This window comes from Pteropus alecto, unplaced genomic scaffold (assembly GCF_000325575.1).
Source record: "Pteropus alecto unplaced genomic scaffold, ASM32557v1 scaffold45, whole genome shotgun sequence".
Classification (NCBI taxonomy): Eukaryota; Metazoa; Chordata; class Mammalia; order Chiroptera; family Pteropodidae; genus Pteropus; species Pteropus alecto.
This window is the reverse complement of record NW_006442491.1, coordinates 4,500,331-4,517,687: the sequence shown is the minus strand read 5'-3', so window position 1 is coordinate 4,517,687 and position 17,357 is coordinate 4,500,331. Positions and strand designations below refer to the sequence as shown.

The following is a 17,357-nucleotide window of genomic DNA, read 5'->3' as shown; positions in this document are numbered from 1 at the left end:
GGTAAAGGGGAGGGGAGCTTGGGCGTTTAAGCTCCCATCATCAACAACAGTTTCCCCAAATAAAAACAGTAATAATAAATTTTAAAATTCAACATCTTTAGAACACATTGTTATTTTGTGCCATGCAATGTAAGAAAAACAAGTCGGCTTGTTCCGCCAAAGCAGCTTTCACTCCAAGACCTTTCATCCCAGGAGCACCCTCATCCCAAATTAACACATAATGGAAACAAAAGCCAAGGGCACATTATGAAAAGGCAGCTTCGAAACGAATTTCTTATATTCGCCCACTCCCATTATTGCCTCCCCTAACCGCCCGCTCTCCAAATTCTGAGGCTGGTAAATACCTTTCCAGGAAGCTAGTAACGCGAAGATGGGCTACATCCCCTTACTGCCCCTACTGGGGAGGTGACTGGAAAGCTTTGCATTTATCTTTGGTTTTGGTTTTTCCTGTCTACCTTTATACCTTGACGGGGTTGGGAGAGAAGGAAGAGGAGTTGGTGAGAGAAAGATACCAAGTTTCTAAGAGCGTCTGTGCCGGCCTTGGGGAGAGCGCTGCGCTCCCACAGCCCCTGCTCGGGTGCGCCCAGGGACGCACAGCACTGCCTCCACGGCTGCAGTGGGTGCACCCCTCCAGGGGGTGATCAGACCTGTGCCAGCTCGAGGAGATGCGAGGGCGAGTCTGGCCAGGGGTTCACCCAACCACCAGACTCACCTGTCTGTAACCTGAGCCGCTGCGCGCCCAGCCCACAGGCCTAGGAAATCAACACAGCGGTTTTCCCCGTCCTTTTCTGTCCTAGAATGGCGCTTGGGGACACAGCAGCCTAGTAACGGATTTCTTGGCGTGGCCGGCGTGCTCCCTGCGCTTGGAGATGGGGCGCAACTCTCCGGGGACTGCAGAGAGAACAGACGCGAGACGCCTCTGAGTCTGCCCTCAAGGGGTCGCTCTCTTTGGGCTCGACCTTGTCCGGACTCCACAGATTTTCTCAGCCAAGTAAGAATGAAAATAACTTTGATCTGGGTAACCAGTGGTGGGGTAGGGGTGAGAGATTGGGGTGAGGGTTGAGGGCGCTCGGAGGGATGGAGAAGGAAGACATTTGTACAGCAGCATAGAGATACAAGGCTTCCTTCTAGTCTGTGAGGCTGATGGCACGGCTTCTGGGAAACTCTGCGAATGTATTTTTATCCGCCAAGAAACGAGATTTGCTAGAAAGAGCGTGGCTGAATGAAAGTAAAAATAAATCAAAACTATAAAATCAGAATTATCCCTCATCTCATAAAAATCTTTAAAACTTTGTTCAAAATGCTTTGTTTTACAAAAGGTAGTCAACCTCCATTAACAGAGCTCTTTTTTTTGACTGGATTTTAAAGTGATGAATGCCCGGATCACTTTATCCATTATTTGAGATTGTAGAATAATGGGATATAAAACTAGAAACCTCAAATAATGCAACGTTTAGGGGACTGGGGATTAAAAATAACACAGATAACAACACTTTTATTCAACGATTGTTGGATACACACCTACTATGTTTGCTGGGTTTTCTTTGGAAGAAAGAAGTTCTAATGTGTTATCTTTCTCTCTTTTTTGATCAGACTCGAGTGGGGTTTACCAATACTATTAACAATTTCAAAGAACCAGTTTTGCCTTTGTTGACTCTTCTCTATCGTAAAATCAGTTTTCTAAATATTATGAGTGGAGTTCACAGAGCACCCCCTAAAAGTAGAATAAGAAATGAACCCAATCCAGGTCAAAGCTTGGACCTGGAAGAAACAAAAGACATGATATGGTTCACACCCCACCCACTGTTGGGGGAAGGGAGCGGCCTGCATAATATCCTTCGGGTGTACCGGTCCAGTTTGAATACTTCAGTGCTAGGGAGCTCACCTTTTAAAAAAGCAGCCCATTCCCTGCTAAGACAAGAATAATGTTAGAAAGCTTTTCCTTCTGCTTTATAGAAATCTATTTCCATGCTTTTCCATCTCCCCTCTCCATTCTGCCCTTAGGCACTACTGAGACTGTGCCTGGGCCCCCCTCTCCCTGATAGTTCTTCAAATACATGAAAGCAGCCATCAGTGTTCTCACTTAAGACTTGTTTTCTGCAGTAATGTATAGTCAGGTTGAAAATAGGCAGGTACAAACCTGCTCAGTGGCATCCTTAGAGTATACAGTTATAAGGAGAGGTTAGGATATTGGGAAAATATTCTTAAACATTTTTTAAAAACTTTTTATTGAAGTATAACATAGTGTTAGAAAAAAACACACAGGACATAGTTCCATAGTGTAGCGGTTAGCACGTTCTGCTTTACACGCAGAAGGTTCCGGGTTCGCGCCCCAGTCCAGCTGCAGTCCATGGTCTATGGCCATGCTGCCCTGAACAAGCTGGATATCTGATCTCGGAAGCTAAGCAGGGTCCAGCCTGGTTAGTACTTGGATGGGAGACCACCTAGGAAGACCAGGTGCTATAGGCATAAATAATAATAATAATAAATAATAATAAAAAAGGAGGGTCTAGGAAAAAGAGCTGGGAGACAGGACCCCTAGACTCTGCCCCCACCCCAAAAAAGAAAAAAATGCACAAATAGTAAGTATGCAGCTAAAGTTTCACAAACCGAATTCACCTGTGGAGATAGCACCCCAGAACAAGACAAAGATGCCTGCTCGCACCACTCCATTCAACATTAGACTGGCTTCCTTGCAGGTATAATAAGACAAAAAAGAAGACATAAAGACATAAGGATTATAAAGAAAAATACAAAACTCTCATTATTTGCAGTCAGCACGATTGTCTGTGTGAAAAAATCGAAAGAATCTACAGGTAAATTATTAGAATTAATAAGAGTTTAATAAGTATGTGGTATAGAAAATCTGCATGTGTAAGTGGGGAGGTATGTCAATTGCATTTTTACATGTCAGTAACAGTAATATTTAAGATCTAGTGAAAAAAAATGACCTATGACTGCAGCCAGAATACAAGTGCTTTGAAATAAATTTTAAAAATATTGTGCAAACTCTGTGGATTAAATTAGAAAACTTCATTGGAGAACATTTAAAAAGACACCAATCAAAGAAAAATTTACCGTATTAATGGAATAGAAGACTCTGAATAAACAAGAAGTCAAAAATCCCCAAATTCATTTGTAGATTTAATACATCTTTTAAAAATGCTTGAAAAGAGGTATTTTCATGGGACTTGACAAACTTGTTGTAAAGTTTATATGAAAGGATGACCAAATATTCTTGAAGAAGAACAGGTGTGAGTCTCACTCTATCAGATATCAATAGTAATTAAAATAATGTGCCTTCGGTGCACAGCTATATTGCCAGTACAGAACAAAGAGCCCAGAAACAGACTCCCACATGTGTGATTATTTGATTTATGAGAGAGGGCACTGCAGAGCAGTAGGGGAAAGATGTGCTACTCCATAAGTGGAATTTTTGGGGAAAAATATAGGAAACTGAATAATGTACACACATATAATTTTCTGGCGGATTAAAGTTAAAATGTGTGTGTAGATAGATAGACGGATAGACAATGTAGAAGAATATTTTTATGACAATAGGATAGAGAATAATTTCTTAAGTCACAAAAAACAAGCCATAAAAATATTTGATAAGTCTGACTACAAAAAAATTAAGAATGACTATTTATCAAAAGACACAATGAAGAGAATGATAAGCTAAAGAATAGACTGGGAGAACTTTTTGAAACACATTCATCTTACAAATAATCAGAATTCAGAATTTGTAAAGAACTCTTATGAATGGAAAAGAAAAAGACAAACTCAACAGAAAAATGGCAAAAGACATGAACAGGCATTTCCCAGGAGAGAAGAAAACATGAACAGTCCATCAACATATAAAAAGATGCTCAATCTCATTAGTAAACAGGAAAATGCAAAATAAAACAACAATGAAATAGTATTTCATGTTTACCTGAATGGCAGAATTTGACGTGTTGATGAGGATTTGGAGCAATGAGATTGTTCACACATTGCTAATGGGCATGTAGATTGACTTAAACATTTTGGAAAAGAATTTGACTTTATATAGTAAAATTGGATGTACACATATGAAATGAGCCAGAAATTCCACTCCAAATTTTGTAATCTAGAAAAAGTCTTGCACTTTTGCACCAAGAGTCATGGATAAGAATATTCATAGTAGCATTATTCATCATACTAAAAATAATAATAATAATAAAACCTGAACACAATCCAAATACCCATCAATAACTGATTAGATTAATATATGGTTAATAAATCCATACTGTGAAGATGAATGGCCACAGACACACACATTAGAAAAGGTTATTTCAAAAACATATTGTCAAATGAAAAAAAGCAAGCTATAGAAGAAGTGTTCTTTAAGATTCAAGTTATTTTAGAAAACAGATAAAAGTAAACAATATCTTGTTTAGGTATAGAAACCCATATAGTAAAACCATTGGACAACAAGCAACAACTTGGAAAAATGTCTAGAGAGCTATGCTGAGTAAAAAAAGCAATCCCAAAGGTTAAATATTGTATGATTCCATTTAAATAACATTCTTGAAATGAGAAAATCATAAAAATAGAGAAAAGATTACTGGCTGTCAGGAATTAAGAATTATAAAAGGGAAAAATGGGGAATCCTTGTGATGATGGTAATTGATATACGAACCTACACATGTGATACAATTCTATAGAACTAAATACACACACATACACACATACACACACTTCAAATGAGTACAAGTAAAACTGGGTAAATCTGAATAAGGCTTGTGGATTGTCTCAATGTCAATATCCTGCTGGTGATACTGTACTCTCAGTTCTGTAAAATTTACCATTGAATGAAGAGAACACAACTGCATATGAATGTGCACGATCTCAAAATAAAAGTTTACTTTAAAAAAAATTGAAAGTTGCTGAGAGTTAATACTAAAAAGTAAAAAGTCTCATCACAAGAAAAAAATCATAACTACATGTGGTGATAGATGTTAATTAAACTTATGGTAATCATTTCATAACATACACACATATAAACTCATTCTGTTATATACTTAAAACTAATACAATGTTATGTGTCAACTGTATCTCAATTTTAAAAAACATAAGGCAAAACAAGAAAAGTATTGATACGAAAGTTAGGATAGTGATGGTCACTTGGGGAGAAGAACAGGTATAAAATCAAGGAGGGACAAATGGGGGTTCAAAGTAAGTAGTCCTCCCCTTATACAAGGTTTCACCTTCCACGGTTTCAGTTACCTGTGGTCAACCACAGTCTGAAAATATTAATGGAACATTCCAGAAATAAACAACTCATAAGTTTTAAGCTGCACACCATTCTAAGTAGAGTGATGAAATCTCATGCTTCCTTGCTCCATCCTGCCCAGGACCTGAATTATCCCTTTGTCCAGTATTTCCACATGGTACAGGCTCTCTCTGCCCAGCCATCACTTGGTAGCCTTCTGGGTTATCAAATTGACTGTCTGGGTATCACAGTTCTTGTGTTCAGGTAATCCTTATTTTACGTAATAATGGTCCCAAAGCACAGGAATAGTGATGCCAGGGATTCAGATATGTCAAAGAGAAGCTGTAAAGTGCTTCCTTTAAGTGAAAAGGTATGTGAACTTCTTGGAAAAAAACATAATATACACAGGTTTCAGTACTACCCTTGTTTCAGACATCCATTGGGGATGGAGCGGGGAGGTTGGAAAGTAACCCTGTAGGATTATTGTGCTAGTAATGCTGAATTTCTTAACCTGGAGGCTAAGAATAATTATTTTACCATACATACATATTATATTTACTCTTGTCTATGTTATATATTTCACAATAATCTTTAAATGAGAAAACCAACTTATTTGGTGTAGTGGATATGGGCCACGCTTGAGGAAACTCAATACCTTTTCCACACCTTTATTTTTGGGCAATTTCTTCTTATGAGTCTCACCTCCTCACAAGGGATCCTCAAAATTGCTTTCCCAGACTTCCTTGCCGCTGGATGCAGGCATATGACCCAGGTTCTGCTACTGGGATATACTCACAGACTTCCCTTAGGAAGGCTGCGGTAGTCAGGGTCCTGAGCTCAGCAAAAGTGGTAGGATCTGCCCTCCCCCCGGGAGGAGATGGCAGAGACAGAGCCTCTACTGGAGAAGACTGGAACTGCAATTTGAGCATCATTTCAGGCTGACCCCTTGAGAGGCTGATTCTTAGGTTTCCCAGAGATTCTTTGAGCTACCTAACATCCTTTAATAAATTCCTTTTCTGATTAAACTAGCTGGAGTAGGTTCTGTTGCCACATCTTGGGTCATTTATTCTGCAATTGGCATCGTCCCCAGGACCTCATTAGGATCTTCAGTTCTCTCCTAATCAAGCACAAGATTTGGTGTTTCACCATACCCACACTACTATAATTCAAAATAAAAGCAATACTAAACCACAAAATATGTATCTTTATTTTAAATCTCTTCTTTCTAGACTAATTTACAAAGTTCTGGTTAAACTCATTGAAGCAAAATCTGTTTCTTCCTCAGCCCCTCTCTGTTATGCTCCTGCTTTGCAGATGCCCTAAATTTATACCTAATTTGCCTCTAGTCCTGCACTATCCAAAACAAGAACCACCAGTTGATCCTATGTGGCTACTGAGCACCTGAAAGGTGGCCGGTCTGAGATGTGCTACATGTGTAAATAAAATACACACCGGATTGTGAAGACTTACTACTAAAAGATTGCAAAATATTTCTTTAAGATTTTTGTGTGTCAATTTACATGTTGAAATGATAATATATTGACTTAAATGAAATATATTATTAAAATAGATTTCAAGATTTATAAAAACTTTTTTATGTGGCTACTAGAAATTTTAACATTTTATCTGTGGTTTACATTGTCATTCTACTAGACAGTGCTGGTCTAGACAGGTAATGACTGGCATGGAGAGCCTGTGTTGTTCTGGAAGCCTGTGCTTAGGCATCCCCATGTTTTCCTTCTCAGCATTGTGATTTGGGGTTAACATTGAGAGTCCAATGACTTGGCTTTGAAACTTAACTCTGCCACTGACAAGCTCTAGGGACATGGCCAAATCTTTAAAATTCTCTGAACCTCAGTGTCCTTATTCCTACATGAGACAATAAGGTATTTCTTACCTACCTCTCAGGGTTACTATGAGAATCAAATGGAATCATATTTGTGAATGTGCTTGTAGAAAGCATTTTCCTATTCAACTAAAATGATCAATGTTAATCGAATACCTTCTATGAGATAGACGAATTGTTTCACTAAGTAACCTGAGGGTTACTTAGTCTGTTAACACACTCAGAATTTTCCAAGAACGAGATCTTAGTGTCTCCATACTAATGAGTTCTCCTTGCTCCTGTGTGCACCTGTGTCTGGGGAAGTGAAGAGTCTACCTGTGAAAGACACCTGGTGTTTTTATCTGCCCTCCAGCCTCCATTTCCTCCATATTCCAGTAACTGAAAGCGCAGTTCTGGACAGGCCGACTCCACCCCTCTTGGGGTAGGTGGGCATTTAACCCTGCTAATTAGAACTTTCAACTTGGCCACAGTAATTGCTTCAAGGGCAGACATGAAATCCAAACTAAACTAGCACTGGAGAGGAGCTTTTGCTGAGACTTTGCCCTGAGGCTAAAAAAGGATGTTATACAAGCCTAGGGTAAGCAGCCACCTTTGCCACCAGCAGCTGCCTGAGAATAATGCCAACGCAGAGGAAAGCAAAGCCAGGAGTTGGAGAGAGCAAGACTGAGTTCTCACGATAGTACTGGATCTAGCCCTGCCTGAAGCAATTTTATGCCTGGAATGGTTAAATAAAAATATTCATTCTCTCTCTCTCTCTCTCTCTCTCTCTCTCCTCTCTCTCTCTCTCTCTCTCTCTCTCTCCTCACCACCACAACCACTATACACATATGCACTTGTGTGTGCTCTTAAACCAGTTGGAGTTGTGCTTTCTCACTTGATACCAACACTTTCAACTAAATACCTATTAAAATGGCACTTGCTCACTTCTCTGCTCTCCTGTGACTAACGTAAAAGACATTGTGTCCTTTCCCAATGAATTAAAAGCTGGTTCTCCAAAGGCCACCAGGACATAATTACTTTTTAGCTTACTCCTATGAAACAGAGGTGTGATTCTATAAATTAAGGACATATATGTGGAACAATAAATCTCCATCATTTTGGGTACCATAAAAATATCAATGTAAATAGATGTAAATAGATAAATATCAACGTAAAAAAATCAATGTAAATTGGGAGTGAGTTGATTACCATTCTGAGTTAGTGCTCTAATCTTCCTGAGATGCTTCTACTAAATGATAACATTGATCATTTAGACGTAGGTGCATATGAATCTAGATCCACAAACTCAGGTATGTGGACATCGCATAATTTTATCTTCCTTAAACTGCCTCTAAGGTCCCATTTCAATGTGGTGAGTTTGACATGCAGCCATTTTCTTCCCCTTTCTTCCCCTTTCTTCCCCAGGGAGGGTCATGAGGGTCTTCACTGCTCTCTGGATCCTGGGCCCCTGTCCCCCTCCCCAGCTTGAGTAACCTCCCTGCTTCTCTCTGTGCTCCTGTTTTCATGTCTCTCTCTTCCTCATTCATGAGTTTAGGCTTTCTTTAAAAACTGCAAGAGAGGTGTCTTCAAAATACTTTGTTTTCAACACAGAGCTCCCCAAAGACAAGAAAACCTGAAGGAACATCTACCTGATCGGTACTGATGGAGGGAAATTACTGCTAGAACAAAACACAAACTAAAATCTCAATAATTTCCCTACCACGAGACTTCTCAACAATGAACCCATAACTGTTCCTGTCAATCATGTGCAAGGCTCTGTGACTCTTTGAGGTATATTTACTGATCTACGGTAAATGTTAAAGTGAATGCCCCATGTGAGAACGTTATTCTCTTTTTAATTCTCTTCTGGTCCTTCTAATTAGGTACAAGAGAAAGTCCCAGCTTTGTGCTGATAGGTCTTTAACACCTTTTCAGCTCTCACTGAACTCCCTTTAATGAGCAAGAAGTCAACCGCAGATTTTCATCCTCCAGCAGTCGAGCAATAGCTACCTGGCTGAAATTTAGTAACATCATTTTGTTGGTCTGTGTCTCTATTAATTTTCATCTTTCCCTCTGTTTATGGCAAGTGATATTGGCTTTCTATTTCTAGTAGTGGTGTAAAATTTCTTTTTAAAATACATTTATTTAAGGATGACTTATTTAAAGATGAATATTAAGTAGGTAATATGTGTTGGTCTAGATTGTCTAAGAAGCAAATACTGGGAAGGGATTAAATATGCAAGGCATTTATTAGGGGATATACCTGAGAGAAAATGGAGAGGGAACTGGGAGGCGTTTGGAGACCTGTCAGACCTGGATAGGTATCTGACCTCAGTGAAGGAGAGCAGGAAGAAAGGGAGAATGTTCGGTGGAAGTTTCTTAGATTACAAGGCTATTCTAAGGAAGGTTCAGCAAGGCCTTCAGGGAGCCTAAGTCACCTGTCAGAGGAGTCCCATGTCTCCTGGAGGTGCCCCTATCTCAGTGTCCCTGCTGTGCGCAGTCACTGGTTGGAGCGTCTCATGGGAAGCATGGACTCCTTCCCAACTCAGTGGTGGATTTCAGAATGCAGTGGCTGAGGCTCAGGGTCAGTCACACTCTGTGTAGTCAGAGATATGAGAGTTACATTCCTGTGGCCTCCATATGATAGAATGGGAGGTGCATACATAGAGCTAAAATCCTTCAGGTGATTTCAGAAAGAGTGATTTGGGGGCAATACTGTTCTAAGGGAAGGTGATATTTCAAGTGAGAGAGGCTGATGTGTTGATATCTTCTCCTCTTCTCCTTCCTCTCTCCCACTGGGGCAGCCTGAAGATATTCATGCCCCAATCCTTGGGAACTGAGAATGTGATATTATTTGGAAAAAGGGTCTTTGAAGATGTGATTAAATTGAGGAGATTATCCTAGATTATTTGGAGGGGGAGCTGCTAAATGCCATGACAAGTATCCTTATAAAGGAGGGACAGAGGGAGATCATCTGGACGGAAGACAAGGCCATGTGACCATGAAGGTAGAGACTAGAGCAATGTGGCCACATGGCAAGGAATGTCTTCAGCCACCAGATCCTGCAATGGGCAGGAACAGATTCTCCTCTGGAGTCTCCAGAGGGAGCATGGCTCTGCTGACACCTTGATTTCAGCCTAGAAATACTGATTTCAGACTCTGACCTACAGAATTGTGGGAGAATAAATTTCTGTTGTTTAAGCCACTAAATTTGTGGTAGTTTGTTATTGCAGCCACAGGAAACTAACATATCCACCTTCCCTTTCTTCTTTTCTCTCTCCTTTCTTTTCTCCCTTCTTTTTGCTCTCCCTCTTCTTTATTTTGAATCTCTTTCACCACCTTCTGTATGTTTTTTTTAACTCTCCTTTTTATTGAATCAGCAAAAGTAACCTTACTTGCTAATAAACTAACTTTATATTCCTATTTTTCAAGAGAATTTTGTGACTGATCCTGCATGTTTCTTCTGTTTTGTTTTCTCTCTTTCTGACTCCTCTCACTTTTCCTAAGTAGACCTTCTACATCAAAACTTTCCCTAAACCCATAATTAAATGTCATATTTATTTCCCCAGCATGTTAGGTGATGGGGACTGAATAAATCTGGTTTTCGACCTCAAAGTGTCACAACTGAGAAGGAGACAGAAATGCAAACTTAAGAACCCTACTGTTTTTCAAGTACTTTGATAAAAGTCTGCCCTGGGTATTGTTGGGCAGAGGATATAGTTGTTAATTCTATCATGGGGTGAGGGGTAAGGAATCTCCTTCAGAGGAGGTAAACTGGAGTCCTGAATTCCTAATCTGTGATGGCCACCATCCACAAACATTGTCATATATCTACCAAGTACTGCGAATGAGCTGTAGACATAGTGTGGCTGACATAATGTAGCGAACATCTTTTTGCCTACTAAATATCCATTTCCCACTTTTCCTTGATAACAGATCTACAATATTATGGGCAATGGTAATGTACCAAGCTCCATTCTCTCTTCCCAGCCTCCCTTTCAGCTAGTTATAGTCATGTGACATAGTTACATCAAATGAGTCCTAAACAAACTCTGTTCTACTGGAGGTCTAGAGGTGTGGCAGCCATCTTGTGACCATGGGGGTGCCAGCATCCTGAGGAAAGCCCAGATGCCAGCGTTGGCAGAGCAGAAAGCAAGAGCATGGGACTTTGATGGCATCCTTGAGCAGTTGAAACAATGTCTGCAACTGTCCATTTTCATATTCTTTTTAATGAGTGAAAAATGCCTTCTATTATTTAAGCCTTCTATTGTTCCTTACAGACAAATGAGCACCCAACACATTAATATTTTGAGAAATTCTGACTTATATGATGTTGGAGGTGGAGAAGGAGAGAGGGAGAGTGAGAAAGTGGGAGAGAGGAAAAGAGAGAGAAAGAGAGAGAGAGAGATGCCTGACCAGCCCCAGCTGCTCCCAAAACCCCAGTCTAGGACTCAGCATGTACATGAAGGCAACCCAAGCCTTGGGAACCATCTAACTGCAACCACTCAAAGGACCATAAGGGACAGCCACCCAGCTGAGACCATCAACCGCTCAGAATCATAGGAAATAATAAATAGCATTTCAAGCTCCTCAATTTTGGGGCGGGTCTTTACACAGCAGTAAATATTCAGGACAGGTTAGACACTATTATTATTGTCATTTTATAGATGTGGAGATGGTGAATGAGAGCGGCTTTCCAGTGAGATCAATAGCCCAGATGTAAGCCTTCATTGCCTGACTCTGGTTTGAAGAGAGTTTGAAAGGTGAATGTGGCCAACAATGTCAAGGGAGTTGAGAGTGTAAAAGTGTTCCCTGACTGTGAAGGTACTAGGGAACTTAGCCTGAGCAGCTCTGGGGAAGGAACCCGAGCAGATGCAGGACCGTGTGGTTAGAGGCATGAACAGAAGGTAAGGATGTGAAGTAACAACAGAGATAATTCCTCTAGAATGTGAAGTATAACTCTCTACTCCTTAAGTGTGGGTTGCACAGTGACTTCCTTCCAAAGAGGACAGTATGGAAAGGGGAAACACGAGAGTAATGTCAGTTGAAAAACCTGACAAACACTATCTCAGCCAGGTGATCAAGACCAACATCAACATTGACAAGTTATGAATAATATACACTGTTGATGAGATATGACAAGAATGGCATTTTACCTCTGTGGTCATCCTCCCCAAATCCCATAACCCCAGTCTAATCATGAGAAGAATTTCAGATAAATTCCAAATGAGGGACATTCTACAAAATACCTGCCTGTACTCCTCAAAATTGACAATATCATAAAAAATAAGGGAAGTCTGAAAAACTGCCACAGTCAAGAGGAGCTGAAAAGAGACATGAATACTAAATGTAATGTGTTATCTGGCCCCTTACAGAAAAAGCTTGCTGATCACACACCGCTGTCTTCCCCACTCCTACCCCCACAAGCCAGTGTTTAGGCTTAGGGGGAGGGCAAACATGAGTGTGCATTAGAATCCCTGGAGGGCTAGTGAACACACACATTGCTGAGCCTCATCCACGGAGTCTCTGATTTTTCCATCCAGGATGGAACCCAAGATTTTACATTTCTTTTTTTTTTTTTTAATATTTTTTAATTTTTTAATTATAGCTGGCATACAATATTATATTAGTTCCAGGTGTACAACATAGTGATTAGACACCTATATAATTCACAAAGTGATCACTCAATAAATCTAGTACCCCTCTGACACTATATATAGTTATTACAATATTATTGACTATATCCCTTATGCTACACTTTATATCTCCATGACTATTTTATAATTACCCATTCATATTTCTTAATTCCGTCTCCCTTTTTCACCGACCTCCCCACTCCCTCCCATCTGGCAATCCTCAAAATATTCTCTGTATCTATAAGTTTGTTTCTGTTTTTTGTTTGTTTGTTTGTTTTGTTCTTTAGATTACACATGTATGTGAAATCATATTGCATTTGTCTTTCTCTATCTGACTTACTCCACTCAGTGCAATACCCTCTAGGTCCATCGTGAAATATTTTTTTCCATTCTTTTACCTTCCAACTGTGTGTGTCTTTCAATCTGAAGTGAGTCCCTTGTAAGGGAGCACATATAAGGGTCTTGTTTTCTTATGCATTCAGCGATCCTATCTTCTGATGGGAGTATTTAATTCTTTTTCATTTGAAGTACTTGTTGATAGATATGTAGTTATTGTCATTCGTTATTTATATTTTTAATTCATATTTTTCTTCTTAAAGAAGTCCCTTCAACATTTCCTGTAACATGGGCTTGGTGGTGATGAACTCCTTTAGCTTTTTCTTGTCTGGGAAGCTCTTTATCTGTCCTTCGATTCCAAATGATAGCTTTTCTGGGTAGAGTAATCTCGGTTGTAGATCCTAGGTTTTCATCACTTTGAATATTTTGTGCCAAACCCTTCTGACTTGCAAAGTTCCTGTTGAGAAATTGGCTTACAGTCTTACGGAAGCTCCCTTGTAGGTAACTAATCACTTTTCTCTGTTGCTTTTAAGATTCCTTCTTTCTATTTAACATTTGGCATTTTAATTATGATGGGTCTTGGTGTGGGCCTCTTCAGGTTCATGTTATTTGAGAGTCTTTCTGAACTTCCAGGGGTTGTATGTCTACTTCCTTCACTAGGTTAGGGAAGTTTTCCATCGTTATTTCTTCAAATAGGTTTTCAATTTCTTGCTCTCTCTCTTCTCCTTCTGGTACCCCTATAATGTGAATATTGTTATGCTTGATGTTGTCCCAGAGGCTCCTTAAACTCTCTTAATTTTTTTGGATTCTTTTTTGTTGCCATTCTGATTAGATGTCCTCTGTTACCTCATCCTCAGTATTGGTGATTCAATCCTCCGCTTCATCCACTCTGTTGATTCCCTCTAATGTCCTCTTCATCTCTTTATGAAAGTTTTCGTCATTTCTGACTGATTTCCTTTTATAATTTCCATTTCCGTTTTTAGGATTTTTATTTCGAGTGTTTTGAACTCTGCATCTGGTAGATTGCTTGTCTCCATTTTGTTTAGATCTTTCTCTGGAGCTCTGTCCTGTTCTTTCATGTGGCACATGCTTCTTTGTCTCCCCATTTTGGCTATCTCCCTGTATCCATTTCTAGATATTAGGTAGGGCTCCTAAGTTTCCTGGTCTTAGTAGTGTGGCTTTATGTAGTAGGTCCTGTGGGGCCCAGCGGCACAGCCTTGGGAGGGGTCCAGCTGCAAGCCAAGTTCAGCTGAAGCTTGTGCCCCTCCGGGGCCACCTGATATGAGTCACCAAGCAATCCACAGATGGCTGCCACTCATGCTGGGCTTTTAGGTACCTCGAGAGGCCAAGCTAGAAACCAAGGCTGGCTGCCGCTAGTGCAGGGCTTGGGGCTGCTAGTAAGAGATACAGGGCATGCTGAGGCCAGATGCTGCTTCTTTGGATTTTGTGAGGCTTTGAGAGATTTTAGAAAAGTCCACAGAATAATCCAAGACAGGCATTTGTACGAAATGAACTAGTGGAAGTGGCTTGGGTGGATCCACAAGTTGGGAGAGGCAGAGTCTCAGGGAATCACCTGGGTGGAGTAACCAGTGTTATCCAGGTTGATAGCAACTCAGCTAGGGTGGCACCCTTGTCTGTATGCTGTGAAGGGGGAGGGCTCAACAAAGGAACATGGATACTGCCAGCACTTCTGTTTGGGGAAAGCCACTCCTCCAGCTTTCGCCCCGAAGCCGGACAACTCAGTGTCTTCCCATATCTCCCTGGTACTCCTCGAGCAGCTGCCCCAGTACTGGAGCTCTGAACGAGCGAGTGAGTGAGTCTGTCATTGAGTAAGGCCGAGTGCAGGCCCTTTAAGAGGAACACCTGTGACTCCCGCAGCCCTCCATCTCATTCAGCCACAACCTCCACTGGTTTTCACAACTAGAGGTTGTAGGGACTTCTCTTGCTGGCATTGGAACCCTGTGCTGGGGAGCCCAGCATGGGGCCAGGACTTGTTGCTCCTCAGGTGGGGAGGGGGCTATGCAACCAAGATACTTGACAGCCACACGCTGTTGTGGGACCTGGCCGTTTCATGTCTCCACCTTTCCTACTTATCTGAGGTGACTTCTTATTTTTGTCCCTAGTTGTAGGGCTTCTGTTCAGCCCAGATCTCAGGCGACTCCACATGCTGGTTGCTCTGTAGTTTGATTACAATTTTGGTGTCATTACAAAAGGAGGCATGCACAGTCTCTATCTTCTTCAACATCTTGACATGTCTCCCAAGAATCTGCATTTCTAGCAAGCTCCCAGTGCTGTTGCTGCTGCTGTTCTGGGGGCCACACATTAAGAATTGCTGCTCCAACTTCACTATATTTCAATTTGACAGCTATGGCTGTGAAGGTCCCAGATTACATGTTAATTCTGACCGACTTCAGCCCATTAGGTAATTCCACAGCTGCAGCCTATGAGCCTCAAGTCCCTGCTGCTTGTGGTTGTATGATGTCAGCTGCACTATGAAACATCTGGGAAAGGGCAGAGGCTTAATTGTTGTAACAAAGAAACCCTAAAATATAGCATATTAAATAAGAGATTTTTTTCCTCTCATGTCAACATTCTAGCTCTTTTAGGATGACAGGGTGATTCTGAGTCACATAGTTACCCAGAGACAGGTTTTCTTTCTATTTTGTGGCTCTACCATCCTCTAAGATGTTATTCTTATCTGCATGGTCAAAGATGGGTCCTTCCCATCTCCACATTTAGGCATAAGAGAAAGGGCAAAAGCAAAAGTCTGCAGCAAGTGGCTCATCCTATGTGGGAGATATCAGTAAATTGCTCATCTCCTTCAATTCTGCCTACTTCTCACTGGCCCAATATGAGAGGCTGGGAAATGCAGCCTTTTTTTTTTTTTAAATGCCTACGGCACCTGGTATTCCAAGGAGGTCTCCCATCCTAGTACTAACCAGGCCCAATCCTGCTTGGCTTCCAAGATCAGACGAGATTGGGCACGTTCAGGGTGACATGGCTGTAGACCGAAATGCAGCCTCTTGTTAGGCAGCCCTATATCCAGGAAAATCAAGACGAGATTTGAAAGGACGACTAGCAGGCCGCCCCAGAGCACTACACGATCCTCTCATGACTTAGAAAAACAAAGGCTTCATTTTCTCTCATACAACATGTCCATACCAGTTAGCTAGAGGCTTGCTCCAGGTCGGTGTTGTCCTCATCTTTTGACCCAGGTTGAAGGAGAAGTGCTATATATTTCAAAATTTTCTTTTAAAAACTTGTATTAACGTAGAACATGCATGCAGAAAAGGACACAAATTGAAGTATGCAGCTCAGTGACTTTTTTTCACAAAGTGAATACACCCATGTAACCAGCTCACAGAAGAGAAACAGAGCATGACCAGTGCACCAGAAGTCCCCTTGTACTGCATCGAGTTACTATCTTCCTGTCAAGGGTAACCACTATTATGCCCAAACCATAAATGTTCTTATTGCTGTGTAAAACTCTCTTGATGCATACATTGTTTATCCATTCTACTGTTGATTAACACTATTTGCTTCCAGCATTTGACTATTACTAATAACGCTTCTATGCACATTTTAGTACAAGGGTCCCCAACCCCTGGGCTATGGACCGGTACCGTTCTGTGGCCTGTTAGGAGCTTGGCCGCACAGAAGAAGGTGAGCAGTGGGCCAGCAAGTGAAGCTTCATCTGTATTTGCAGCTGCTCCCCAGCACTAGCATCACTGCCTCAGCTCCACCTCAGATCATCAGGCATTAGATTCTCATAGGAGCACCTATCCCTGGTGCCTAAAAGGTTGGGGACCACTATTCTAGTACATGTCTTCTGGTGAATATATATTGCATTTTTCTTGGATATTTACCTTGGAATGGCGCTCCTGGGACAGAGGGATAGGGTAGGTGTATGCTCAGTCTTACACCAAACAGTTTTCCAAAATGGTCGTACCAGTTCACACACCCACTAGCAGTATATGATGGCTTTGATTGCTCCACATCTCCACCAGCACTTGGAATGTCAAGCACTGAGTCTATTCTGGTTGGACTTTGCTGGAAAACATATAGATAGGCTAACTTTCATTATCAAAAGCCACAGGATGTCTGGAGAGACACACATGAAATGTACATTGAGCACGATACCTCATCCAGTGCTCTCATTCACTAGACCAGGATGTTCATATTGGCAGCTCCACAAATTTTTTTAGCCCAGATATAAAATCTAGAGATTTTATGTAAAAATATGGCTATTTTGCTTCTGGGAAAAAATGAATGATTCAGCAACACAGGGTCCTTGTTCTCTTGTAACTATAATTGGCTAGAATTGAGT

At 41.0% G+C, this 17,357-nt stretch overlaps 1 pseudogene; it reads right to left on the bottom strand.

Moving 5' to 3' along the window:
* Window positions 1-15,920: 15,920 nt before the first annotated feature.
* On the bottom strand, window positions 15,921-16,039 carry LOC112471056 (annotated as a pseudogene).
* Between the last annotated feature and the right edge of the window lie 1,318 nt (window positions 16,040-17,357).